General features: G+C 41.0%; 1 protein-coding gene across 10 annotated transcripts in view; it reads left to right on the forward strand.

The window, feature by feature from the left end:
* The first annotated feature begins 16,139 nt into the window (after positions 1-16,139).
* MARCHF8 (membrane associated ring-CH-type finger 8) overlaps positions 16,140-27,533 on the forward strand; it is a 177,633-nt gene continuing 166,239 nt past the window's right edge. For 4 of the 10 annotated variants that reach the window (XM_049855548.1, XM_049855557.1, XM_049855555.1 and 1 more), the window contains exon 1: positions 16,140-16,276. The gene's annotated coding sequence lies outside the window, so the exon portion shown is untranslated. The other 6 variants (XM_049855550.1, XM_049855551.1, XM_049855549.1 and 3 more) reach the window with 3 other exon arrangements.

Genomic DNA, 27,533 nt, shown 5'->3' on the forward strand with positions numbered 1-27,533 from the left:
TTGATAGCTCATTTTTTAATTGCTGAATAATATTTCATTGTATGGATATTTTTTGCTGCTCTGTCAGCTGAGAGGGCCTAGAAGCAACAACACCCCAGTAAAAACAAACAAACAAATAAAAGCCCTGCTGCTGTCAAGTCGATTCTGACTCATAGCGGCCCTATAGGACAGGGTAGAATTGCCCCATAGGCTGTCCAAGGAGTGGCTGGGGGATTCGAACACCCCAGTAGCAAAGTACATATATAGATCTTGGTTTCCAGTCTCATACCCCACTAAAAGGAACCAGGGCTCCTTGGAGAAATGGCTAATTCTAGGACTAGGGCAGGAAATATACACGATGAGCCTGGAGCATTTTGTAGTGTGAAAAAGTAAGGAAATGTCGGGAAAAAAAAATGATGCGGTATGTCAAAGGGACATACTACTGAAAGAGTGGCCAAAGCTGGAACAATTTGAGCAACAAACTAGACTTATAACTCAAAATATAAAATAAATACTCATGAGTCTTGATTGATATAGAGGAGCCCTGGTGGCACAGTGGTTAAAGCGCTCATCTGCTAATCAGAATGGCAGTGGTTCATACCTGCCAGCGGGTCCACAGGAGAAGGATGTGGCAGTCTGCTTCAGAAAAGATTTACAGCCTTGGAAACCTTATGGGGCAGTTCTGCTCTGTCCTACAGGGTGGCTATAAGTCGGAGTTGACTGGATGGCAGTGGGATACTGATTGAATGAATAGGGAGAAGAGACACAATTCTCCTTCAGATATCCAAATAATGGATGTAGCTCCTTTAGCCTCAGGGAAGAGGAGCATAACTCCCTACACCTTGAGTGTGGGATGTGCATAGTGACTTCCTGCCAAAGAGTACAGTTTAGAAAGAGAAGAAAAAGAGTAACTTTACAGTGGGAAACGCTCTGAAAAACTCTTCCTTAGGCAGGTGATCAAGGTCAACATCAACTATGAGAAGTCATGTTGGTAGTAGTATACTTGATATGATGTGATGAGAATAGTACTTTACCTCCATGGTTTTCCTCACAAAAGCCCACAACTCCAGTCTAATAATGAGAAAAAAAAAAAAAAAAAACAGTTTCCAATTGAGGGATACTCTACAAAACATCTGACCAGTACTCCTCAAAACTCTCAAGGTCATCAAAAACAAGGAAAGTCTGAGAAAGTGCCTCAGTCAAGAGGTGCCTAAGGAGATAAGACAACTGGAACAGAAAAGGAACAGACTGGATCCTGGAACAGAAAAGAAACATTGGTAAAAACTAAGGAAATATGAATAAACTATGGATTTTACTTAACAATGATATATCAGTATTGGCTCATTTCTCATAACAAATGTACCATATTAATGTAAGATATTAATAGGGTAAACTAGTTTGGGGTGTATGGGAGCTCTCTGGATTGTCTTTGCAATTTTTCTGTAACTCTAAAACTATTCTTTAACACATTTACTGAAAAGAAAACTACAAAGAAGATACATGCAAGAAGAAATGGAGAGGCGGGGCTGAGATGGCAGAAGCTTCTGCTGAACCCTCTTGCAACAAAGACTCAAAAAAACAAGTGAATCAATTACATATATGACAGTCTATGAACTCTGACCATGAAACACAGAACTAAGGAATCGACCTGAGTGACAGGGAAGTGAGAGACCACACAGAAGCAGCGACTAGTGGCCGAGCCATCGCAGTGCCCCAGCTCCTATTCCTTGGTGCTGTTCTTTGGTACGAATGTGGTGGGGCTGATGGTAGTTTCTTGAGACACAGCAAGCAGGGGACACAGCCCTAACCCCCTGGGGCAATCTCAGTGGGACCCAGCCAGCAAACACAGGCTACACAGGCCTCTGGAATCTGAGATAAAACAAGATAAGCGATTTTGTCTATTTTACTGTGGTACTCCCTCCTATCTAACTGAGCCCTCTCCCTGCCCCAGCCGGCTTCATTAACATTTGAATTCCCTGGGTGTGAGATAGGAGTGCCCTGCCTTTTTCTGACCCATTCTCATGGCCTGGGATAAACAATCAGGGGAAAAATACTTCCCTGACTCCCCTAAACTGGAAAATCAGAGCAGAAGCAGCTCCAGTCCGGGCAAAAGAGATCCACAGACTTTGGCTTTCACCCCCACATGGAACCAGGTGGCTATTATAATGCAAAGGCAAATCTGTTAGAGGTCTGACTATAATTGTTTCAGCTGAGTGGTGGAGAGGCAGGTGTTGGAGGTCTGGTATGACTCTATTAAAGAGCCCTCACCTATCCACAGCAGGGACCTGAGGGCTGAGGCTACATCCACACCACCTAGCCAACCACAAAAGGGGTCTGAGGATAGTGGTGCCTACCAGTCTTTACACGTACAAGCATTGCATGCCTAAGGTACAGCTACAGAACCCACCCACCAGAGCGCTCTAGAGAACAGAGATGTTCCTTCCTCACTGGCACTTGAGGGAAGGCTGTCAACACCCTGCCCTCCTCAGAGTGTGACCCCTGCTGCTATGAGGAACCAGTGCATACAACCATCACCACTACTCCTCTGAGATAGTAGGTGAGAGCCTACACCACACACAGGTGACCAACTGTCAGGACACCTGAGCTGATTCTATTCAAGAATAGTGAATGGACTCATAGGCTTATATACATGGTAACAGCTCTAACCATCTGGTAACAGGTCATTAGTGCTTCAAAGGCTCTGGTAATCAAGTTAGTGCATTCTAGTGGCCCATCTGGATATACTGAAACAAAACAAGAAGATAAGACACAGTGAGCAAATATAAATTATTACAATAACTTATAGATGGCTCAGAGACAGCAGTCAATATCAAATCACATAAAGAAGCAGACCATGATTGCGTCTACAAACCCCCAAAACAGAAAATCAAGATCTCTCCCAGATGAAGATGAATTCCTGGAATTGCCAGATGTAGAATACAAAAGACTAATATACAGAATGCTTCAAGATATCAGGGACAACATCAGAGATGAAATCAGGCAGTGTACAGAAAAAGCCAAGGAACAAACAGATAAAGCAGTTGAAAAAATTAAAAATATTCAAGAACATAATGAAAAAATTTAATGAGCTGCAAGAATCCATAGCAAGACAGCATCCAGAAATTCATAAGATTAACAATAAAATTACAGAATTAGACAACTGAATAGGAAGTCAGAGGAGCAGAATTGAGAAATGGGAATGCAGAATGGGGGAGATGGAGGATAAGGCAATTGGCACCAATATATTTGAAGACAAATCAGATAAAAGAATTTTAAAAAATGAAGAAACTCTAAGAATCATGTGGGACTCTATCAAGGAGGGTAACTTGCATGTGATTGGAATTCTAGAACAGGGAGGGATAACAGAAAATACAGTGGCAGAAAACTTCCCCAGCATCATGAAAGATGAAAGGATATCTATCCAAGATGCTCATCGAACACCATACAAGATAGATCCCAAAAGAAAATCACCAAGGCATATTATCATCAAATTTGCCAAAACCAAAGGTAAAGAGAAAAATTTAAAAGCAGCTAGGGATAAACGAAAAGTCACCTACAAAGGAGAATCAGTAAGTTCGGACTGCTCGGCAGAAACCATGCAGGGAAGGAGGCAATGGGATAACATATATAGAGCATTGAAGGAAAAAAATTGCCAGCCAAGAATCATATATCCAGCAAAACCTCTCTCAGATATGAAGGTGAAATTAAGTCATTTACAGATAAACACAAGCTTGGAGAATTTGCAAAAACCAAATCAAAGCTACAGGAATTACTAAAGGAAATTCTTTGGTCAGAAAATCGGTAATATCAGATATCAGCACAACACAAGGACACAGAACACAGCATCCTCATATCAACTCAGGGAAATCACAAAAATAAAATAAGATTAAAAAACACGCTCAAAACAGGGAATCACTGATGTCATTATGTAAAAGATGAAAATAATAAAGAGGGACTAAATACAGGAGGCATAGATCCTCCATATGGAGAGGAAAACAAGGCAATACAGGCCAATAGAAGTTAGGTTTTTACTTTGAAAAACAGGTAAATATTGAGGTAACCACAACAAAGTCTAACAATTCCATACTTCAAAATAAAAACCAAGATAAACCTAATGAGTCAGCAAAAATAAATTCAACTACTATGAAAATGAGCAACACACAATTTTCAAAGAAAAACTTCTCAGCCCCAAAAAGTAAGTGGAAAAATGAAATGGTCAACAACACACAAAAAAAGGCATCAAAATCACAGCACTGAACTCATCTATAATTACCAAACACAGAACTAAGGAGTTGACCTGAGTGACAGGGGAGCGAAAAGCCGTGTGGTGAAGCAGCAACCGCTTCAGAAACCGGCGTCTACTGCCACAGCCTTGACCCCTCGCGGTTCCCTGGTGCCAGACTGGTTGGGCTGATCGTGGCTTACTGAGACGGGGCAAGCACGGGACGCAGCCCTATCCCCTAACCCCCTGGAGTAACCTCGGCAGAGACTCAGCCACTGCAAGCAGGATGCACACTGATGTGGCTGACTGGAGAACGAGAACCCACGGGGAAGCAGTGACTGTTTTCAGAGCCTCGAGCCAGTGTTCCAGTAAGAAAACCTTGGCACTGGGCTGTGGACTAAGCGCAGAGGAGCAGATCACAGCTTCCTGAGACAGTGCAAGCATGGGACGCAGCCCTATCCCCCTGGAGTAACCCCGGCCAGAAACCCAGCCAGCACTCGCAGGCTGCACACCAGTGTGGCTGACAGGAGAAGGAGAAATCTTTGGAAAGCAGCGACTGGTGTCGGAGCCTGGAGCGCAGCGTCCCAGCCAGAAAACCTTGGCACTGGGCTTTGGACTAGGAGCGGAGGAGCTGATCACAGCTTCCTGAAACAGTGCAAGCACGGGACGGGATGCAGGCCTCACCCTCAGGGGCAATCTTGACCCAGCCAGTGCACACAGGCTACATGCCTCTCTGGAATCTCAGATAAAACAGTCTTCACCAAACAAGATAAGTAACTTTGTCTATATTGCCCCACTACTCTCTCCTATCTGATCCCTCCCCTGCCTGCCCAGGCAGCTTCATTAACATTGGAATTTCCTGGACCAGGGAGTGAAGTGCTCTGCGGGGTTTTTGTTTTTTTTCCCTAACCCATTCTCCTGCCCTAAGGGAAGCAGCAGGTAACAATCCAGGAGAGAAAAATCCTTCCCTGGCTTCCCTAAACTGGAACAATAATACACAACCAGCTCCAGCCAAGCAAAAGAGATCTACAGTCTCTGGCTTTCATCCCTACAGGGAACTAGGTGGCTATTATAACGCAAAGGCAACTCTGATAGAGATCTGACTGTAACTGTTTTAGCAAACAAAGCAGTGGAAAGACAAGTTTTGGAGGTCTGATACCTCTCTACTTATTAAATAGAGTCCTCACTGATACGCAGCAGGGAACTGAGGGCTAAAGTTCCACCCACACCACCTAGCCACCTGCTAAAGGGGTCTGAGCATAGTAACGCCTACCAATCTTTAGAGGTACAAGCATTGGGTGCTGAAGGTACAGCCACAGAGCCCACCCACCAAAGTGCTCTGGGAATAGAGACACTCCGACCTCACTGGCACATGGGGGAAGGCTGTCAGCATCCTCCCCTCCTGGGAGTGTGACCCCCTGCCGCTACTAGAATCTGGTGCATACAACTATCACCACTACTCATCTAAGTTAATAGATGACAGCCTACACCACACACTAGGTGACCCAAAATCAGCACACCTAAGCTGATTCTATTCAAGAATAGTGAATGGAGTCATAAGCTCATAAATCTGGGTAACAAACAGCTCAAACCAGCTGGTAATAGGACATAAGTGACTCAAAGGCTACAACAATCAAGACAGCGCAATCTAGTAGCCCATCTGGGTATATTAAAACAAAACAAGAAGATAAGACTCAGTGAGCAAATATAAAATAAATCATTATAATATCTTACAAATGGCTTGGAGGTAGCAGTTGATATCAAATCACATAAAGAAGCAGACCATGATTGCTTCTACAAATCCCCAAATTAAAGAATCAAAATCTTTCCAAATAAAGATACAATCCTGGAATGGCCAGATGTAGAATATAAAAAACTAATGTACAGAATGCTTCAAGACCTCAGGGATGACCTCAGAAATGAAATAAGGCAATCTACAGAAAAAGCCAGGAAACACACTGATAAAGCAGTTGAAGAAATCAAAAAGATTATTCAAGAACATAGTGGAAAAATTAATAAGCTGCAAGGATCCATAAAGAGACAGCATTCAGAAGTCCAAAAGATTAACAATAAAATAACAGAATTAGACAACTCAATAGGAAGTCAGAGGAGCAGAATTGAGGAATTGGAATGCAGAGTGGGGGAGTTAGAGGATAAGGTAATTGATGCCAATATAGTTGAAGAAAAACCAGATAAAAGAATTAAAAAAATGAAGAAACCCTAAGAATCATGGGGGACTCTATCAAGGAGAATAACTTGCATGTGATTGGAGTTCCAGAACAGGGAGGGATAACAGAAAATACAGAGAGAATAGCTGAAGATCTGTTGGCAGAAAACTTCCCTGGCATCATGAAAGATGAAAGGATATCTATCCAAGATGCTCATCGAACACCATACAAGATAGATCCCAAAAGAAAATCACCAAGGCATATTATCATCAAATTTGCCAAAACCAAAGGTAAAGAGAAAAATTTAAAAGCAGCTAGGGATAAACGAAAAGTCACCTACAAAGGAGAATCAGTAAGTTCGGACTGCTCGGCAGAAACCATGCAGGGAAGGAGGCAATGGGATAACATATATAGAGCATTGAAGGAAAAAAATTGCCAGCCAAGAATCATATATCCAGCAAAACCTCTCTCAGATATGAAGGTGAAATTAAGTCATTTACAGATAAACACAAGCTTGGAGAATTTGCAAAAACCAAATCAAAGCTACAGGAATTACTAAAGGAAATTCTTAAGTCAGAAAATCAATAATATCAGATATCAACGCAACACAAGGACACAGAACACAGCATCCTGATATCAACTCAGATAAGGAAATCACAAAAATAAAATAAGATTAAAAAAAACACGCTCAAAACAGGGAATCACTGATGTCATTATGTAAAAGATGACAATAATAAAGAGGGACTAAATACAGGAGGCATAGATCCTCCATATGGAGAGGAAATCAAGGGAATATAGGGAGATATAAGTTAGGTTTATACTTAGAAAAATAGGGATAAATATTAAGGTAACCACAAAGAAAACTAACAATCCCGTACTTCAAAATGAAGACCAAGATAAACATAAAGACTCAGCAAAAACAAATTCAACTACAATGAAAAATAGAACACACAATTAACAAGGAAAAACCTATCACCACAGAAAAGTTAATAGAAAAAATGAAATTGTCAACAACACACAAAGGCATCAAAATGACAGCACTAAACTCATATCTATCTATAAAAAAGCCGAATGTAAATGGACTAAATGCACCAGTCAAGAGACAGAGAGTTGCAGATTGGATTAAAAAACATAATCCAGCTATATGCTGCCTACAAGAGACACACCTTACACTTAGAGACACAAAAACTCAAAGGATAGAAAAAAATATATCAAGCAAAGAACAATCAAAAACGAGCAGGAGCGGCAGTATTAATTTCTGACAAAACAGACTAAACTTAAATCCACCACAAAGGATAAAGAAGGACACTATATAATGATTAAAGGGACAAATTACCAGTAAGATATGACCATATTAAATATTTATGCACCCAATGAGAGGGCTACAACATACATTAAAAAATCTTTAACAGCACTGAAAAGTGAGATAGACAGCTCCACAATTACAGTCAGAAGCTTCAACTAAGCACTTTTGGGAGAGACAAGACATCCAGTAAGAAGCTCAATAAAGATACGGAATATGTAAATGCCACAGTCAACCAACTTGACCTCACAGTCATATACAGAACACTCCACCCAATAGCTACAAAGTATACTTTTTTTTCTAGTGCACATGGAACACTCTCTACAATAGACCACATATTAGGTCATAAAGCAAGCCTTTGCAGAATCCAAAACATCAGAATATTACAAAGTATCTTCTCATAAGGCCATAAAAGTAGAAATCAGTAACAGAAAAACCAGGGAAAAGAAATCAAATACTTGGAAACTGAACAATACCTTGCTCAAAAAAGACTGGGTTACAGAAGACATTAAGGAGGGAATAAAGAAATTCATAAAATCCAATGAGAATGAAAACACTTCATATCAGAACCTTTAGGACACAGCGAAAGCAGTGCTCAGAGGTCAATTTATGTCAATAAATGCACAAATACAAAAATAAGAAAGGGCCAAAATCAAGGAACTGTCCCCACAACTTTAACACATAGAGAGCAACAAAAGGAACCCTCAAACACCAAAGAAAACAAATAATAAAAATTAGAGCAGAATTAAGTAAATTAGAGAACAGAAAAAAATTGAAAGAGTTAACAAGACCAAAAGCTGGTTCTTTGAAAAAATTAACAGAATTGATAAACCATTGGCCAGAATGACAAAAGAAAAACAGGAAAGGAAGCAAACAATCCAAATAAGAAATGAGATGGGCGATAATCACAACAGACCCAACTGAAATTAAAAGAAATGTATCAGATTACTATGAAAAATTGTACTCTAACAAATTTCAAAACCTAGAAGAAATAGATGAATTCCTAGAAACAGACTACCTATCTAAACTAACACAAAGAGAGGTGGTGTTGTTGTTGTTAGGTGCTGTCGAGTCAGTTCTAACTCATAGCAACCCTATGCACTACAGAACAAAACACTGCCTGGTCTGCACCATCCTTACAATCATTGTTATGCTTGAGCTCATTGTTGCAGCCACTATGTCAATCCACCTCATTGAGGGTCTTCCTCTTTTCCGCTGACCCTGTACTCTGCCAAGCATGAGGTCCTTCTCCAGGGACTGATCCCTCCTGACAACATGTCCAAAGTATGTAAGACGCAGTCTCACCATCCTTGCCTGTAAGGGGCATTCTGGCCGCACAAACAGAGGTAGAACAACTAAATAGACCCATAACAAAAAAGAGATTGAAAAGGTAATCAGAAAACTCCTAACAAAAAAAAAAGCCCTGGCCCAGATGGCTTCACTGCAGAATACTACCAGACATTCAGAGAAGCAGTAACACCACTATTACTAAAGGTATTTCAGAGCATAGAAAAGGACAGAACACTCCCTAACTCATTCTAGGAAGCCAGAATATCCCTCATAACAAAACCAGCTAAAGACACCACAAAAAAAGAAAACTATATACATCCTTCATGAACTTAGATGCAAAAATCCTCAACAAATTTCTAGCCAAGAGAATCTAACATATCAAAAAAATAATTCACCATTGCCAAGTGGGATTTATACCAGGTACGCAGGATTGGTTCAACATTAGGAAAACCATTAATGTAATCTACCATATAAATAAAAGACAAGAATCACATGATTTTATCAATTGATGCAGAAAAGGCGTTTGACAGAGTTCAACACCCATTCATGATAAAAACTCCCAGGAAGATAGGAATAGAAGGAAAATTCCTCAACTTAATAAAGGGCATTTATACAAAGCCAACAGTCAACATCATCCTAAATGGAGAGATTCTGTAAGCATTTCCCTTGAGAACGGGAACCAGACAAGGATGCCTCTTATCACCACTCTTACTCTACATTGTACTGGAAGTTTTAGCTAGAGCAATTACGCTAGATAAAAAAAATAAAGGGCATACATTTGGTAAGGAAGAAGTAAAAATATCTCTATTTGCAGATGACATGATCTTATACACAGAAAACCCTAAGGAATCCTCAAGAAAACTATTGAAACTAATAGAAGAGCTCAACAGAGTAACGGGATACAAGATGAACATAGAAAAATCAGTTGGATTCCTCTACACCAACAAAAAGAACATTGAAGAGGAAATCACCAAATCAATACCATTTACAGTAGCCCCCAAGAAGATAAGATACTTAGGAATAAATCTTACCAGAGCAAAAGACCTGTAGAACGAAAACTACAAGACACTACTGCAAGAAACCAAAAGAGACCTACGTAAGTGGAAAAACATACCTTGCTCATGGATAGGAAGACTTAACATTGTAAAAATGTCTATTCTACCAAAAGCCATCTACAGATACAATGCAATTCTGATCCAAATTCCAACAACATTTTTTAATGAGATGGAGAAACAAGTCACCAACTTCATATGGAAGGGCAAGAGACCCCAAATAAGTAAAGCATTACTGAAAAAGAAGAACAAAGCGGGAGGCCTCACTCCACCTGATTTTAGAACCTATTATACCACCACAGTAGTCAAAACAGCCTGGTCCTGGTACAACAACAGATACATAGACCAATAGAACAGAACTGAGAATCCAGACATAAGTCCACCCACATATGAGCAGTTGATATTTGACAAAGGCCTCAAAACAGTTAAATGGGGAAAAGACAGTCTTTTTAACAAATGGTGCTGGCATAACTGGATATCCATTTGCAAAAAAATGAAACAAGACCCATACCTCACACCATGCACAAAAACTAACTCAAAGTGGATCAAAGACCTAAACATGACATCTGAAACGATAAAGATCATGGAAGAAAAAATAGGGACAACGTTAGGAGCTCCAATACATGGCTTAAACAGTATACGAAAGATTACTAAGAATGCAGATGAGAAACCAGGTAACTGGGAGCTCCTAAAAATCAAACACCTATGCTCATCTAAAGACTTCACCAAATGAGTAAAAAGACTACCTACAGACTGAGAAAAAGTTTTTAGCTATGACATTTCTGATCAGCACCTAGTCTCTAAAATCTGCATGATTCTGCTAAAACTCATCCACAAAAAGACAAATAACCCAATTAAAACATGAGCAAATGATATGAACAGGCACTTCACTAAAGAAGATAGTCAGACCACTAACAGATACATGAGGAAATGCTCATGATCATTACCCATTAGAGAAATGGAAATCAAAATTACCATGAGATTCCATCTCACTCCAACAAGGCTGGTATTAATCCAAAAAACACATAATAATAAATGTTGGAGAGGTTGTGGAGAGACTGCAACACTTATACACTGCTGGTGAATGTAAAATGGTACAACCACTTTGGAAATTGATTTGGCACTTCCTTAAAAAACTAGAAATAGAACTTCCATATGATCCAGCAATCCCACTCCTTGGAATATATCCTAGAGAAATAAGAGCCTTTACACGAACAGATATATGCACACACATGTTCGCTGCAGCACTGTTTACAATAGCAAAAAGTTGGAAGCAACCAAGGTGTCCATCAACAGATGAATGGATAAATTATGGTATATTCACAAAATGGAATACTGTGCATCGGTAAAGAATAATGATGAATCCATGTAACATTTCATACCTGGAAGACATTATGATGAGTGAAATTAGTCAGTTGCAAAAGGACAAATATTGTATAAGACCACTATTATGTGAACTGGAGAAATAGTTTAAACAGAAAAGAAAGTATTCTTTGATGGTTATGAGAGGGGGAAGGGCTGGAGGGAGAGATAGGAGCATTCGCTTATTAGATAGTAGATAAGTTTTATTTTAGGTGAAGGGAAAGACAACACACAATACAGGGGAGGTCAACACAATTGGACCAAACCAAAAGCAAGGAAGTTTCCTGAATAAACTGAATGCTTCAAAGGCCAGCATAGTAGGAGCGGGGATTTGAGGACCATGGTTTCAGGGGACATCTAAGTCAACTCGCATAATAAAATCTATTAATAAAACATTGCACATCCCACTTAGGAGTGTGGTGTCTGGGGTCTTAAATGCTAGGAAGCGGCCATCTAAGATGCATGAATTGGTCTCAATCCACCTGGAGCAAAGGAGAATTAAGAGCACCACACGAGCCAATTACGAGCCCAAGAGACTGAAAGAGCCACATAAACTAGAGACCACATCAGCCTGGGAACAGAACTAGATGGTGCCCAGCTACAACCGATGACTGCCCTGACAGGGAACACAACAGAGAACTCCTGAGGGAGCAGGAGAGCAGTGGGATGCAGACCCCAAATTCTAGTAATAAGACCAGACTTAATGGTCAGACTGGGACTAGAAGGATCCTGGAAGCCATCGTCCCCAGACGTTCTGTTAACCCAAGACAGGAACCATTCCCAAAGCCAACTCTTCGGACAGGGATCGGACTGGAATATGGGATGGAAAATGATAGTGGTGACCAATGAGTTTCTTGGGTCAAGTAGACACATGAGACTATGTTGGCATCTCCTGTCTGGAGGGGAGATGAGAGGGGAGAGGGGGCCAGAAGGTACCTGAATGGACACAAGGAGAGAGAGTGGAAGGATGAAGTATGCTATCTCATTAGCGGGAGACAATTAGGAGTGTATGGCAATGTGTATGTAAATTTTTGTATGAGAGACTGACCTGATTTGTAAAGTTTCACTTAAAGCACAGTAAAAAGTAAATTAAAAATAAAAAAAGAAGAAATGGAATCCATTAGGTAGTAGTACCCTCAGTACCCACTGTAGATTTGACAGGACAAGCCAACAGTGAAAAACAAAATGGATTTAGAATACTTTTGTAGAGAATAAAATGGGACAAATAATAGGGAATATAAGTTTTTTAAGTATTTATGATTTCTTTGTATAAGTTTCACTCTTGTCACAGGAAAATCTATGTAAAGTATAAAAATTAGAAATTTTACACAGTACATTCTTAGAATTGTGTAGTAAATGCCATAATTAAATATATCACAATAATTGAAGATTAAGAAATACTGACAATTAGATGAGAGAATTTTAGAATGTATTGTACAATATTTGTAAATACTACTTATTAAACTTTGCAGAACACAATCAAATCTGTAATTACCAGAAAATTCATAATGCTATATTCCTAATTCCAGAAAGGATTTAAGGCAAAAGTATCTATGTTATAAAAAAAAAAAAAAAGAGAGAAATACATTAACTATACCTAATTTAAAAGTTGGCAAAAGAACTCAGAAAACCAAGAGAAAGTAGAAAATGGAATTTAAGAAAAAAAAAAAAACATGGAAATGGAATAGTGACAAATTGCATTTGTCCTGAAAATTTCAGCCAAATTCACGAACATCAACATTACCTTAGAAAGAAAAACAAGCTAGCAAAATTGGAAATAGAAAGTGAATCTTAATTGAGAGTCTTGTTAAAAATATTAGGAAAACATAGCAAAATGAGTTGTTCTTAGGTGTCGTTGAGTCAGTTATGACTCAAAGCGACCCCACGCACAACAGAATGAAACACTGCCTTGTCCTGCACCATCCTCACAACCTTTGCTATGTTTAAGCCCATTGTTGCAGCTACTGTGTAAATCCATCTTGTTGAGGGTCTTCCTCTTTTTCACTGACCCTCTGCTCTACCAAGCATGACATCCTTCTCCAGGGACTGGTCCCTCCTGATAACATGTCCAAACTCTGTAAGACTCAGCCTTGCCACCTTTGGTTCTAAGGAGCATCCTGGCTGTACTTCTTCCAAGACAGATTTGTTCGTTCTTCGGGCAGTCCATGGTACATTCAATATTATTCGCCAACACCATAATTCAAAGGAATCAGTTCTTCAGTCTTGTTCATTGTTCAGCTTTCACACGCATATGAGGCAACTGAAAATACTACGGCTTGGGTCAGGCGCACCTTAGTCCTTAAAATGACATCCTTGCTTTTCAAAACTTTAAAGAGGTCTTTTCCAACATATTTGCCCAGTGCAATACATCATGTAATTTCTTGACTGCTGCTTCCATGGTGTTGACTATGGATCCACGTAAAAGCAAAATGCGTGGAGTCCCAGAAAGATTTTCTTTGAAAAACTGTGTCAAAGTAGAGTATTCAATCATTCAGTATTAACTGAACATCTTTTAGATGTCCGGCACTATTCTAAGTGCTGGGTTATAAACTAAACAACATCCCTGCTTTCATCACACATATTCTAGAGGGCAGAAACAAAACATATCAGATGGTGTATTAGGGTGCTATGTTAAGCTGTGGTAGCAAATTAACCCCAAAAGCTCAGTGGTTTAACACAACAAAGTTTGTTTCTCACACATGAAAATCTGACAGACACGTGGTGGTGAAGCAGGTAGGATTTGGAATTAACTTGTGCCACAGAGCCAGTACTCTGCTTAGGGTTAGGACTTGGTCACCTGTGAACAATTTCCCTACTGGCAACCTTCCATTCTAAGTGCAAAGGCTTCTTCCTGTTTTTTTTTTTTTTTTTTTTCCTATGTTGGCAATCCTACTCTCAACACCACTCCAGGGGGCAGGGATCCTGACCTTGTACCTGGACACTTTGAAGGTGTCAGCCCCATTTCCCTCAGGACTCCCACACTTCTACCGTCTTGCCAGACGCTTCATATGGCTACCAGTAAGTCCTATATGTAGGGCACTTTAAAGTATTGTGCAGGCATTATTTCATCTCCATAAACCACTCTATTCCAGTCAGTATAATCTTAGATAAATGAAGAATCTTGTAACCAAAAAACAAAGACAAACCTGTTGCCGCTGAGTTGATTCCAACTCATAGGGACCTTACAGGACAGAGTAAAACTGCCCCAGAGGGTTTCCAAGGAGAGGCTGGTGGATTTGAACTGCTAACATTTTGGTTAATAGCCAAGCTCTTAATTACTGCACCATCAGGGCTCCTAAGGGTCAAAACAGTGGGCTCAAAAGGTTAAGTAAATTGCCTAGCTAGTAATGGCTGTGTCAGTACTCACCCTAGCTTTTCCTCCATGAGTATAGATTCTTAGCTCTTCTGTGCAACTCAGGTGCCTCTGGAACTAAGAAAGGTTGTCTTCTACTTCCTACAGAAGGGTGGCAGGATTCCACATCCATGGGCTCAGCCAATGTTTTTGCTCTCCGTAAGTTATACTGATAAAAGATATTGTTCCTGCCTTTACAGAACACCAGAGAAGCCAGAAGTAGAAGAAAAAAATCAAGCAAGTTATGGCAACTGATTTTGATAACCTATTCTCTGTAGAAAAAAGGTGAGAATGAAGAAAATTAATCACTATACTGCCTACTCTTCATGATGTTGCATTCTAGGTGTTATAGAAACAAAGAGAATGTTTTGAACCTCCTGTATTGACCTAGAGGATATTTTGAGCCCACTGTTTTTACCCTAAGGAGCCCTGGTGGCACAGCAGTTAAGTCCTTGGCTGCCTAACTGAAATGCTGGCAGTTCCAACCGGAGAGCCGCATCTCAGGAGAAAGATGGGGCAGTCTGCTCTCAAATATTACAGCCTTGGAAACCCCATGGGGGCACTTCTACCATGTGCTATAGGGTCACTGTGAGTTGGAATAGACTTGACAGCAATAAGTTTTGGTGGGTTTTGAGCCTGACAATTTGCTCTTGCAAAGTGATTAGAATTGAAGGGAGGAACTAGACTGAACAATTCGGGAATATTTGAGGGGATTTGCTCCCAATTCATTCATGAATTTACTAAGAAGTAATACAATTAGTCTTAAATATCCTTAAAATGAATATTACGGGAGAAATAAAATTAACAGTGGCTGAAGCTTCGCTTCTGCAAAGCTTGATCCAGGCAAGCTGGACTTGGTAGAAATAGTAAAAGTGACAGAGCTATGATCAATCAAGTTTGATGTGGACAAAAGCTGCATATTGAATCAAATATTTAGACATGTCTGTATTCAAACATACAAACACTAATCCTCATGAAAATTATCGTAAAATATAACTTAAAATCAAAGTTGGAAGTCCCATAAACCTTCCTCACGCCCTTTCTCCGGTTTGAGTTAAAGCAAACAAAAACCAGTGCATTTAGGTAAACAAAACCGTTTTTAGTTCCTCGCTGTCCTTCCATTTGCGCCCCTTGGTAAGGAAGTGTTTTCCATTTTTCCTCCAAGTTCAACGTAATGCCGGCCAATATGACTAAAGACTAGTCCCATATGCGGCCAGGCCCAGGGGTCCCAAAGCGTGAAGCGACAGCCGTGGGCGTCTTCCCCCGCCGCCCCCGCACCGCCCGAGGGGGGTGCACAGGCCGCCGAGCCCCCAGCCCGGCAGCTCCCAGGGCTGTCGTCGCCACGGCAACGCCTCCGCCCAACCCCCGGGGACCACGTGAGGCGACCGTCACGTGACAGGCCAGTCGGCGTCCTCTCGCGGACCGGTGTAAACAGGCGCCGTGGCGGCGGCGCTGCGCCCTGCTGCGTCCGCGTATCCGGCATGCTGGAGGCGGGCCGGCCCGCAGCGCCGCGAGCCCCGCCGCGCCCCGAGCCCGGCGCCCCCTGAGGTAACTCCCGCGGCCGCGCCGGGGCGCCCCCGCCAGCGCGGAGCCGTTGCCGCCGGCCGCCGAGGCCAGGGTCTCCCGGCCTCCGGAGGGGGTGTGGCTGCCGCTCGCGCGGCCCGCGACAGGTGGGCAGGGCGGAGGCGGCCGGGAGGACGGGCCCTGCCGAGCCCCGGGGCCAGAGTCCGGGCGCGGAGGCGGCGGAAAGGCGGCGGCGAGCCTGCTCGCGGGTCCTTCCGCTCCGCGCTCGCGTCCGCCCTTGGGGCCGCCCCAGGCGGCTCGCAGGGTCTGTCGCGCGCTCAGCCTGAGGGCAGGGCCGGCTGTGCGGGTGGAACAGCCCGGGCCGAAGTCCTGCCGCCGACGGGCTGTGAGACCGGGCGAGTCAGCGCTCGTCCTGGGCCCGCGTTTCCCGGGGGTGAAGTGAAAGTTTGGACGAGGGCGTCTGAGCACCTTCCCCGTCCGACGTTTGGGGAAGACCTGCCAGGGAGACCTGCGTACGTTGGGAGCTGCCGCAGGGAGAGCCTAGGTAGACGTTTGGTCCTTCAATTGGAAAGCGTTTGTTTTGAAATCTGTGTTCATGTGAGGCGATTTGGATTCTTGTTCACCGGAGCGAAGTGTTTAATGGAAGACGTGTCGGGGAAGGTCATAATGGTTTGTATTATTGATTTTTCTGTTTTTTTTTTCTTTAAATGCAGTGGAACCCTCTTTCTGTAAACAGTACTTGGAAGCCCAGTGTGTAAAAAAGACAGAAATAAAACCTTTATCTGCTTCTCTGTCTCTCCTCACCCGACCCCTAAGGCCCCCCGAGATGACAGGTCGACAAGCTGTGTTGCGTTGGGGAAATGTTTTGTGTATTAATGTGTTGGGATCTGGAAGATTAATACTTTGCGTATGTAGAGTTTTTTCTTATTTTTCCCTTTATTTTCTCCAATTGTATGTCATGTACAATCAGTATATTTCTCATATATTTGCTGGAAAAAGGCCCCAGGTTTCCAGTAAAGACCTCTTTCCATCTTTGCTTGTCTCCCAGTCCTGGGGAAGTAAGTGTATGTTCATAATAATGAGGCCTCTTCTGCTTCATTTCTGAATGAGAGTGAAAGACTTTTTTGAAAGGCATATATTTGAGACCATGAAACATGAAAGTTGAGAGAGTGTATGAGCTAAAAAGGTTAGATTCATGGAGTAATGGGAACATACTCTTTGACTAAATCTTGAAACCCTGGAGCAAGGGCCTTTCTGATTTTGAGAAAACTGGGTTTAGGAGGAAAGGAGATCCTGTTTCATACAGTGAAAAATAAACAGAATATGTGGTGGTGTGTAGGCAGAAAAGTTAGTTTAGTTTTTTTTTTTTTACGTTAAGAGAAATCCGTAATGACCTAATTTGTTGCTTTGGGAGACTAGAGTTGATAAAGGATTTACTGGAACTTGGAAGTTTGATGTTAAAGAGGAGAACCATACCCTTTCAGAGCATGCGGGCTTGGTGGTGCTTCCGTGGGAGGACAGAATTGGAGATAGAAGGGACTTTGAGTGGAACTGAAGGTGACCTAATGGGATATGTTTTCTCTTTTCAAAGCAGACTTGCTTCCTTTAAGCTTAGGTCAATGACTTTCCTTCCTTGGGTCTCAGTTTCTTCTACAAAGTGAGAAAATTGGATTCAGAGCTGGTTTGGGCTCCAACTAGGACTGCCAGGTAAAATATAGGGTACCCAGTTAAATTTGAATTTCAGATAAACAATGAGTAAGTTTTTGTATAAATATTGTATAGGACAAAAAAAAGTTTTTGTATAAATATTGTATAGGACACATTATACTAAAACAGTTATTGTTTATCTGGAATTCATATTTAACTGGGTGTAATGCATTTTTATTGTTAAACTTCGCAACCCTAGCTCCATCTTTTACTCTTTTAAACTAGCTCCAGGAAGATATTAGCTAAAAGCGTAGGTGAGAATGGATTGATTTGACTGGTCATAGCCCCATTTATTATCAGTAACGTCGACTTGAGGAATATCACTGTTTCATTTGTGGGCTTTTTTTCTTTGTGTAGCAGTTTCATTTCTGCAATAATAATACCATGTTTAGGTTTGTAAATGCACCTAAACTGTTTCAGTATCTGAAAGCAAAAGAAGTTGCCAGCATTTCTTAATGTCACCTAAATTTGAGTCCTGAAATGTCATATACTATTTTTCTTCTGTAAAATATACTTCACCAGCGGCCCCCCCACCCCCATTTTCTAGTTATGTGATTTACTTTAAAACATTTTCTAAAGCAGTGGACTGTTCTGGTGGTAAATAATTTTTTGAGAAGTTTTTATGCTGCCTTATTTTGCCCATTGGGAATATGGAAAATTATCAGTATATGCATGATAAACATTTTATGTTTTAGTTGACTGTTGTCAATCTTGTTTTTGCTGTATTGAAGAGATTCAGTGTTGAAATGGTTTTTCAAAGGGTCTAATTTTAAATTCTTCAGTTTTTGACTGTGTGTAATTTACAAGACGGGATCCAGTTTCTTTACTCAACCCACTGTAAATGCCTAAATTTTCTAGTTGATTCAGTTGTCAACAAGAGCAGCAACAGAAATGTAGCGCCTTCTCTAAGCTAGGCTGACGTGCTAGCTTTCTAGTTCTCCAGGTGCTTATCTCTGATAAAGGAGTCAAGTCATGTGCAGTCCAAGGATAATGTGATGAGGGCCTTGGAGTGATACGAATGCTGTGGAGACTTAGAGGAGGATGAGTGACCATCAGGTTGATAGATTTGAATGGCAGAATGTCCTGGAGCTGGTGGTATTTAATCCAAGTCATGGAAGTGAAGGTAGGGTCAGGAAGACAGGCTTATGCAGAGGTGGAAAGAAGCAAGAAAGGGAGAGAATCCATCTTCTCAGTTTCTACAAAGCATATACTTTTTTGGGTTAAAATATTTGATAATATTGTTTGCGTATAGTTTTTGGTTCATTATAATACCCTTCTGTGTCGTGTATATAGGGTTGAACTGCTTCAGTGTCTTTCTGTATTAGGACTATTTTCAGAAGTCACTGTAAAGGTCTATGAAATATATCACACATACAAAACTTCGTAATTTGCTTATATCGAACTCTAAAGATAAAATATCACCAATACCATTGATGCCTCTGTGTGCCCCTTCCTGATTAGAGTCCCCTTTCCTCTCCTCAGATGTAACCACCATCTTGAATCCTATGGCTATCATTTCTTGGTAGTCTAACTTTACATGTATACATTGCTAAAACACAAGTTGTTGACTTTTGCTTATTTTTGACTTTTATATAAATGGCATTGTACTATGTGGGTTTTTTTGTGTCTCTGGCTTTTTTCGCTTATGTTACTAAATTTCATCCATATTGCCTATAGCTGCAGTTCACTCATTTACTCTGCTGAGTACTATTCTGTTATATAAATATATTTATCAATTGTAACTGCCTACTTACAGAATTCCTTTATATCTTATTTTCCTCTTTTTCGGTTGATGGACATTTGTTGGGGGGGGCATTACAGACAATGCTGCTCTGAACATTTTTGTAAAATTTTCCAAGTGCAAGAGCTTCTCTCGGGTAAACACATAGGAGTGGGGTTGCTGGTTGCAGGGTGTGCCTCTCTGTGACTTTACTACATAATGCAGATGGTTTTCGCAAGTGGTTGTGCTGTTTACTTCCAGCAGTGTATGAGAGCTGCTTTTCCTATCCTGTCTTCATGCCCCCCGGGTTCAGTATGAGCTAATTAAATAACTGTTGAAAGTCTAGTATCCAGAGTATGTAAAGAACTGTTAGACTTCGAAAATAAAAAGACAACTCAGTCAAAACATGGGAAAAGGATTTGATTAGGCATTTTTTCAAAGTAGACATGCAAATGGTCAATAAACAGGTGAAAACATCAGGAAAATGCAAATCAGAACCACAGTGAGATACCACTTCACAATCACAGGATGGATGTAATAAAAAAGACATGATAACAGGTGTTGGCAAGGTTGTAGAGAAAACAGTCAGCAGTTCCTCAAATCGTTAAACATGGGGTTATCACATGACCCAGCAATTCTACTTCTAGGTGTATACCCAAGAGAAATGAAAACATATGCTCACACGAGCACTCACACAAATGTTCGTTATAGTACTGTTTATAATAACCCTGAAGTGAGAAGAATCTAAATATTTATCAACTGATGAATGGATAAATAAAATGCTGTTTATCCGTACTGTGGAATATTAGTCAACCACAAAAAGGATTGAAATACTGATAGATGCTACAACACAGATGAATCTTGAAAACATTATGCTTAGTGATAACAGCCTGTCACAAAAGGCCATATATTGTATGATTTCACTTATATGAAATGTCCAACCCTAAAAACCAAGCCCATTGCTGTCAAGTTGATTCTGGCTCATAGCAACCCTGTAGGACAGAGTAGAACTGCCCCACAGGATTTCCAAGGCTGTAATCTTTGTGGAAGCTGACTGCCATGTCTTTCTCCTGTGGAGGGGCTGGTGAATTAGAACCACTAACCTTTCAGTTAGCAGCCAAACACTTAACCATTGCACCACCAGAGCTTCTTTAGAATAGTCTAAATTTGTTTTATTATATATCCACTCCCCACTTTTTGACGTGGTTAGGTTCCAAAGACCAGGTCGTTACACGAAAATTGGTGTTATGCAAAAATGGAGGATGACCACATCAGATCACAAAATGGAGGATGACTGTGTCATTACATAACTGCCAAATTACATCATTGCATTACTGCCAAACCACTGATAATCATGGCCCAGCCAAGTTGACACATAATCTTAACCGTCACAGCCAGCGTTACTTTCACCTTATACCTCAGTGTTCGTTACTGCCAGACGTTCATCGTTAATGCACAAAATAGTTTGATAGTGGGTTATTTTACTGTCTTCATAAATGTGAAATGTCAGATAATGAGATAGTCGATAAGTAAGGAGTATGTGTTGATTGGAAAATTGGTAATCTCTGTATGATACATTATGAGTCTATCATCTGAAACAATCCATTCCCAGATCATATGTAGCAATACATAACAATTTTCTTCTGGTAACTGTTTTTATATTTAAAAGTTATTGGTGGTGTTAATATATCTTTCCCATTGCCGTTGAGTCACTTCTGGCCTATAGGACTCTCTAGGACAGGGTAGCTAGCCCCGTAGAGTTTCCAAGGCTGTAATGTTTGCGAAGGAGCCCTTGTGGCACAGGGGTTAAGAGCTCGGCTGTTAACCAGAAGGTTGGCAGTTCAAATCTATCAGCCATTCCTTGGAAACCCTATGGGGCAGTTCTGCTGTGTCCTGTAGGGCTCCTGTGAGTCAGAATCAACTCAACGATAATAGGTTTGGTTTGGTTATGGCTTTAGCAGAGGTGCTGAAAAAGTAATTATTGAAGCAAAACTGTAGTTCCCTAGAAGGTAGTCTATTCTTATTGGAGCCATATGAAGGGAGGTTAAAGAAGATTTCTGTTCTTTTACTTTGAAATACTGATACCTGAAGTACTGTTCTGTGTGAAATGCAGGTCGTACAAATGTTCTCCTGTGTTTTCTTCCAGAAGTTTTATAGTTTTAGCTCTTGTATTTAGGTCTGCGATCCATTTTTAGGGGGCTTTGGGGTGTGTGAATGAGACATGGGTGATTCAGTAGTAGAATTCTCACCTTCCCTTTGGGAGACCCTGGTTCAATTCTTGGCCAGTTCACCTCATGTGCAGCCACCACCCCTCTGTTACTGGGGGCTTGTGTGTTGCTGTGATGCTGACTAGGTTCCTGCAAAGCTTCCAGACTAATACAGACTTGGAAGGAAGGCTTGATGATCTACTTCTGAAAACCAGCCAGTGAAAATCCTACGGAGCACAATGGTCTGATCTGGGATTAGTGGGCAGTGTTTCATTCCATTGTGCATGGGTCACCATGAGCCCTGGACTGACTCAACAACAGCGAACAACAGCAGTATGGTGTGTGGTGTGAGGTAGTGGTTCATTGTTCTTGTTTTTATGGATATGCAGTTGTTTCATTACATTTTTTGAAAAGGTTATCTTTCATTGAATTCCCTATCCTTTTGCTATCCTTTGCCTATTGAATTACTATGGCATTTTTGTTGAAAATCAGCTGATGATATGTGTGTGGCTTTATTTCTGTTCCTTTGATTTGTTTGTCTGTCCTTATGCCAATACCATACTGTCGTTACTGCTGTATAGCTTTATGTAAGGTTTGAAGTCAGTTAACATAAATCGTTCAGCTCTGTTCTTTATTTTCCAAATTGTTTTGGGTATTCTAGGTCCTTTGTATTTTCATAAATATTTTAAAGTTAGGTTGTCCATTTGTGGAAAAAAAATTCTTAGGATTTCATTTGGGGTTATATTGCATATATAGATTAATTTATTGAGAATTGCTATTTTAACCGTATTGAACTTTCTAATTCATGAACATGGTATATCTCTTCATTTAGTTTTTTAATTTCTTGCAACATATTTTGTAGTTTTGCTGTATTTTGAACATATATGAAAAAATGTATCCCTAAGTGTCTTCTTTTTTGATGTTATTATGAATGGAATTTTAAAAGAAATTAGTTTTGCAGTTGTTCACTTCTAATATGTAGAAATACAGTTGATTTCTTTATTGCCCTTGTATCCTGTGGCCTTTATAAATTCATTTATTAGTTCTAATAACTTTTTGGTAAATTCTGTAGGATTTTCTACATATGCAATCACTGAAGAAAGACAGTTTTATGTCTTCCTTTCCAATCAGTATGCTTTCTATTTTTTTTTTTCCCTTGTTGCTCTGGCTAGGGCCTCAAGTCCACTGTTACCATAGGAGTGGTGAGAGCGGATGTTCTTTTGTTCCCAGTCTCCGGGAAAGCAGCCTGATGCAAGACATGAAAAGCACTAACTGTAAAATTAAAAACATGTTAAACTGGACTTAATAAAAATATTGCTTTCCTGTCTTGGTATTTGAAGATTATTAAATGCTTCACTTACCTTTTATTTACTCTTCAACTATAGTTATAGCCCTGTTTTTAGTGAATAAATGTTTAGTGAGTGACCTCATAGCTGCTATTCAACTACAGAGCCAAATAAAACTCTGTGACTGCTTCTCTTTTTTTTAACTTTTCCCTTCTTATGTGTCTTTTCAAGGTTAAAATTGCCTCGTTTTTTTCCCACCTACACAGTTTTTCGTATACAAACTCTTCTTGCCAAATACTCTGTCATATCACCTGCTACGTGGTCTGCTCTGTCAAACCTACACTTTTCTGTCAGTCTTTCTTCCTAGAGTCGCCCATCACCCTCCTTTAATCTCAGCTAGGATTCACTAGACTTGCTGTAGATTTGGAACTATATGTATGTTCAGAGCTTGTATCCTGGCAAGTTTTATTCTAGAGAAATGAAGAGTGAGAGATAACTCCCACCTCCTCTCCTGTGCCACTGTGTGGGTAGACTTTTGGCAATTCATTTTCTCCAGAGAATCATCTCTTTTCCTATCGTTAGTCCATGTCAGTTAGGCTCTTGCTCCTCAAAGTGTATTCCATAGACCCGCCACGTTGGTATTATCTCAGTGCTTGTAAGAATGTGGAATCTCAGGCCCTATCCCAGACCTACTGAATGAGAATCTCCGTCTTAACAAGGTGATTTGTATTCACCAAAGCTTGAGCACTGGGCTGTGCTGTGGTAACAGCAACAGTAGTAACAGCAAAGTATTCATTTCTGTCATGCAAAATCCGAAGTGAGCTGGATATAACTACTCCATCTTGTAGCTGTGCCACTGCCAGATTGCCCTCGTAGCGGAAGAAGAGCTGGCGGATCTCAGTGAATATTTTTAAAAGCCAGACCTGGAAGTGGCTGGTATCTGCCCATATTACACTGGCTGGAATTCAGTCCCACGGTCCTTAACATAACTGCAGGGGAGGCTGGAAACTGTCTTCTGATGTGCCCAGGAAGAGGAAACCATGTAGAGAATAAATAGCATTGACTCTGCTTCATTCTGCCGTCTGGTCCCCAAATTATTCCATTCTTCCCACATGCAGAACACGCTGACCCCCTGTCCAAGGACGGCAGCCCAGAATTCCATCCAGTCCAGATACCTAATAAGGCAAGACACACCTAATAAATAATCCCATTTGGAAGGAGAGGTGTAGAGACATGGTAGTCATTTTTCTGTAGCCGTTCTTTAATCCTTCTGGAAAACACGTTGCCATCTAGTTGGTTTTGACTCACGGTGACCCTGTGTATTACAGAGTAAAACTGCTCCATAGGGTTTTCTTGGCTGTAATCTTTATGGAAGCAGATTGCCAGGCCTTTCTTCCATGACACTGCTGGGTGGGTTCGCACCACCCAACCTTTAGTAGTTGAGTGCAAACTGTTTGTGCCACCTGTGTTGTTGTTATTGTTGTTAGTAGCTTTTGAGCCAATTCCAACTCCTGGTGGCTCCCCACGTGTCAGAGTACAACTTGGTCCATAGGGTTTTCAAGGCTACCACTTTTCCGAGGCAGATTGCCAGGCCTGTCTTCCGAGGTACCTCTGGATGGGTTCGAACTGCCAACCTTTCAGCAAATAGTTGAGTGCTTAACTGTTTGTACCACACCTAAACCTGCATTGATTCTGGCTCATAATGAACCCTATAGGACGGAGTACAACTGCCCCATAGCGTTGCCAGTGAACGGCTGGTGGATTCTAACTGCTGACCTTTTGGTTAGCAGCCAAACACTTAAGCACTGTGCCATCAGGGCTAAAAAAAAAAAAATCCCGTTGCTGTTGGGTCGATTCTGACTCATAGTGACCCTATAGAACAGAGTAGAATTGCCCCACAGAGTTTCCAAGGAGCAGCTGATGGATTTGAACTGCCAACCTTTTGGTTAGCAGCCATAGTACTTAACCATTACACCACCAGGGTTTCCCCACTGGGGCTAGGGATCTAAAAACCCTTCTGTACAGACACCGTAAAGCTCCACTCCCTGGAGCAAAAGGATTTTTCTTGATCAGGCCCTGATTCTGTTCCCTGGAGGAGCTCTTATCTATATTTCTCATGCCTCCGGGAAGCATTCTCTAGGCGGTTCTTTTCCATGATTTTATTTGGTCATACCCACTTCTGCAGTGATGTTGGGAGCCTGCTCTCCTTGGGTCCTTTGAAGTTGGTCTCCTGTTGTAGAAAGTTTGATGTCCAGGAATTATTTGAACTTTCAGAGGCATTCTGAGTCTCAGCTTATGTTTTCTTTGCCAGTGTATTTCCCTCAGGAACTTAAGACTTCTTCTCCGTTTGCTCTCAGTCAGTATGCCACTGTCTCTAAGTTCATGCTGTGATCTGAACTTCTCTGAACTTACTTCTTTCTTGTAATTCATGGCTAAAGATAGCCAATAGTAACCAACACACACTATAAAGTTTCGTTTTCTAGCTTTTTTCCCTGGATTCTAAGTTCGTCAGGGATGTGATTTGCCTTCTGAATTCTAGCCAGTGATAGATTTTCATATGTTTTGTCACTGGAGAAAGTGAATCATCATCTTTCCAGTCTTTTTTTTTTTTTCATTTTTTTAGGCCTTTTTAAAAAATTTTGTTTTGTTGTTGTTGAGAAAATACACAGCAAAAAATACACCAATTCAACAATGTCTACATGTACAGTTCAGTGACATTGATTATATTCGAGTTGTGCAGCTATTCTCACCCTCCTTTTCTGAGTTGTTTTCCCTGTGTTAACATAAACGTGCTGCCCCCTAAATTTCCTATTTAATCTTTCCGGTTACTGTTGTTAATTTGATACCATATAGATCTTAAAAGAGCACAATGCTCAAGGCCGATATTCTTTACTAGTTTAACTATTACTTGGTTTCAAGAAGACTTCAGGGGATATTTTTGGTTTAAGGTTTAAAGATTATCTCAGGGCAATAGTTACAGGGTTTATCCAGCCTCCAGGGCTCCAGAAATTCCGGATCTCATGATAATTTGAAATTCTGTTCTGTGTTTTTTCCCCTTTGATCAGAATTTGTCTATAGAATCTTTGATTGAAACATTCAGTAATGTAGCCAGGTACTATCCAGTTTTTTTTGGTCTCATGGCAGGAGAGGCAGTTGTTCATGGAGGCAGTTAACCACACGTTCCATTTCCTCCTCCCGTTCCTCACTCTCCTTCCTCTGTTGCTCCAGAGAATAGAGACCAGTTGTTGTGCCTTGGATGTCTGCTTGCAAGTTTTGAAGACCTCAGGAAATATGCAATAAACTGCGAGGTAGAACAGAAGCAGTAATGTTACTAGGCCAGTTAACTGGGATGTCCATGAAACCATGACCTTAAAGCTCAAAACCAAGGAACCAAATCCCTTGAGGTGTTTGGTTGTACATAAGCAGGCTCAGCAGCTTTTGTTGTTGTTGTTGTAAGTATTATCTGCCAGGTCAGCTTTTTACAGGTTCAGAACTTCCTGACAGCGGTGACACTAATCAGATGCGCAGTCCTGCATTTCATCAGTGCCCTTTTCCCGTCACTGTAAACTGAACCTCAGTGCCCCAGAAGCAGTTGCCCCCTTTTCCCCCTCCCTCTGCCCCAGTAACCACTACCATTTTTTTATGGAGATAATGCACACCTTCTGTGTTTGTTTACAGCAAAGTGTAAAAAAAATTGGCATGGTGGTGCTTACAAAAATATCTCACGGGGGGAGGGTGCAGTGGGCAAGTCAATGTAGAAGACGTGTTATCTGTGTTAAAAATATAGTAATAAACTTTGGTCTCTACACATTTACTTTGTCTTCTCATTTTGTATGAGTGAGGTCATACAATATTTGTCCTTTTATGATTGACTTAATTCACTCAGCATAATGTCTTCAAGCTCCATCCAAATTGTAGCATGTATGAAGACTTCATTTCTCCTGCTGGCTGAGTAGTGTTCCATTGTATGTACGTACTACATTTTGTTTATCCGTTCATCTGTCGATGGGTGTTTAGGTTGTTTCCACCTTTTGGCTATTGTGAATAGAGCTGCAGTGAACATTGGTGTACAAGTCTCTGAGTCTGTGCTTTCAAGTCTTTTGGGTGTATACCTAGGAGTGGAATTGCTGGGTCACATGGTAAGTTCTCTTTTTAGTTTTTTGAGGAACTGCCACAGTGCTTTCCGCAGCTGCTCTACCATTTCGCATTCCCACCAGCAATGGATGAGGGTTCCAATTTCCCCTCATCCTTGCCAACGTTCGTCATTTTCTGTTTTTTTTTTTTTTTTTCTCCGAAATCTTAGCCATCCTAGTGGAATGGTGTCCCATTGTGGTTTTGATTTGCATCTCTCTGCTGGCTAA

The sequence above is a fragment of the Elephas maximus genome, chromosome 16 (assembly GCF_024166365.1).
Source record: "Elephas maximus indicus isolate mEleMax1 chromosome 16, mEleMax1 primary haplotype, whole genome shotgun sequence".
Classification (NCBI taxonomy): Eukaryota; Metazoa; Chordata; class Mammalia; order Proboscidea; family Elephantidae; genus Elephas; species Elephas maximus.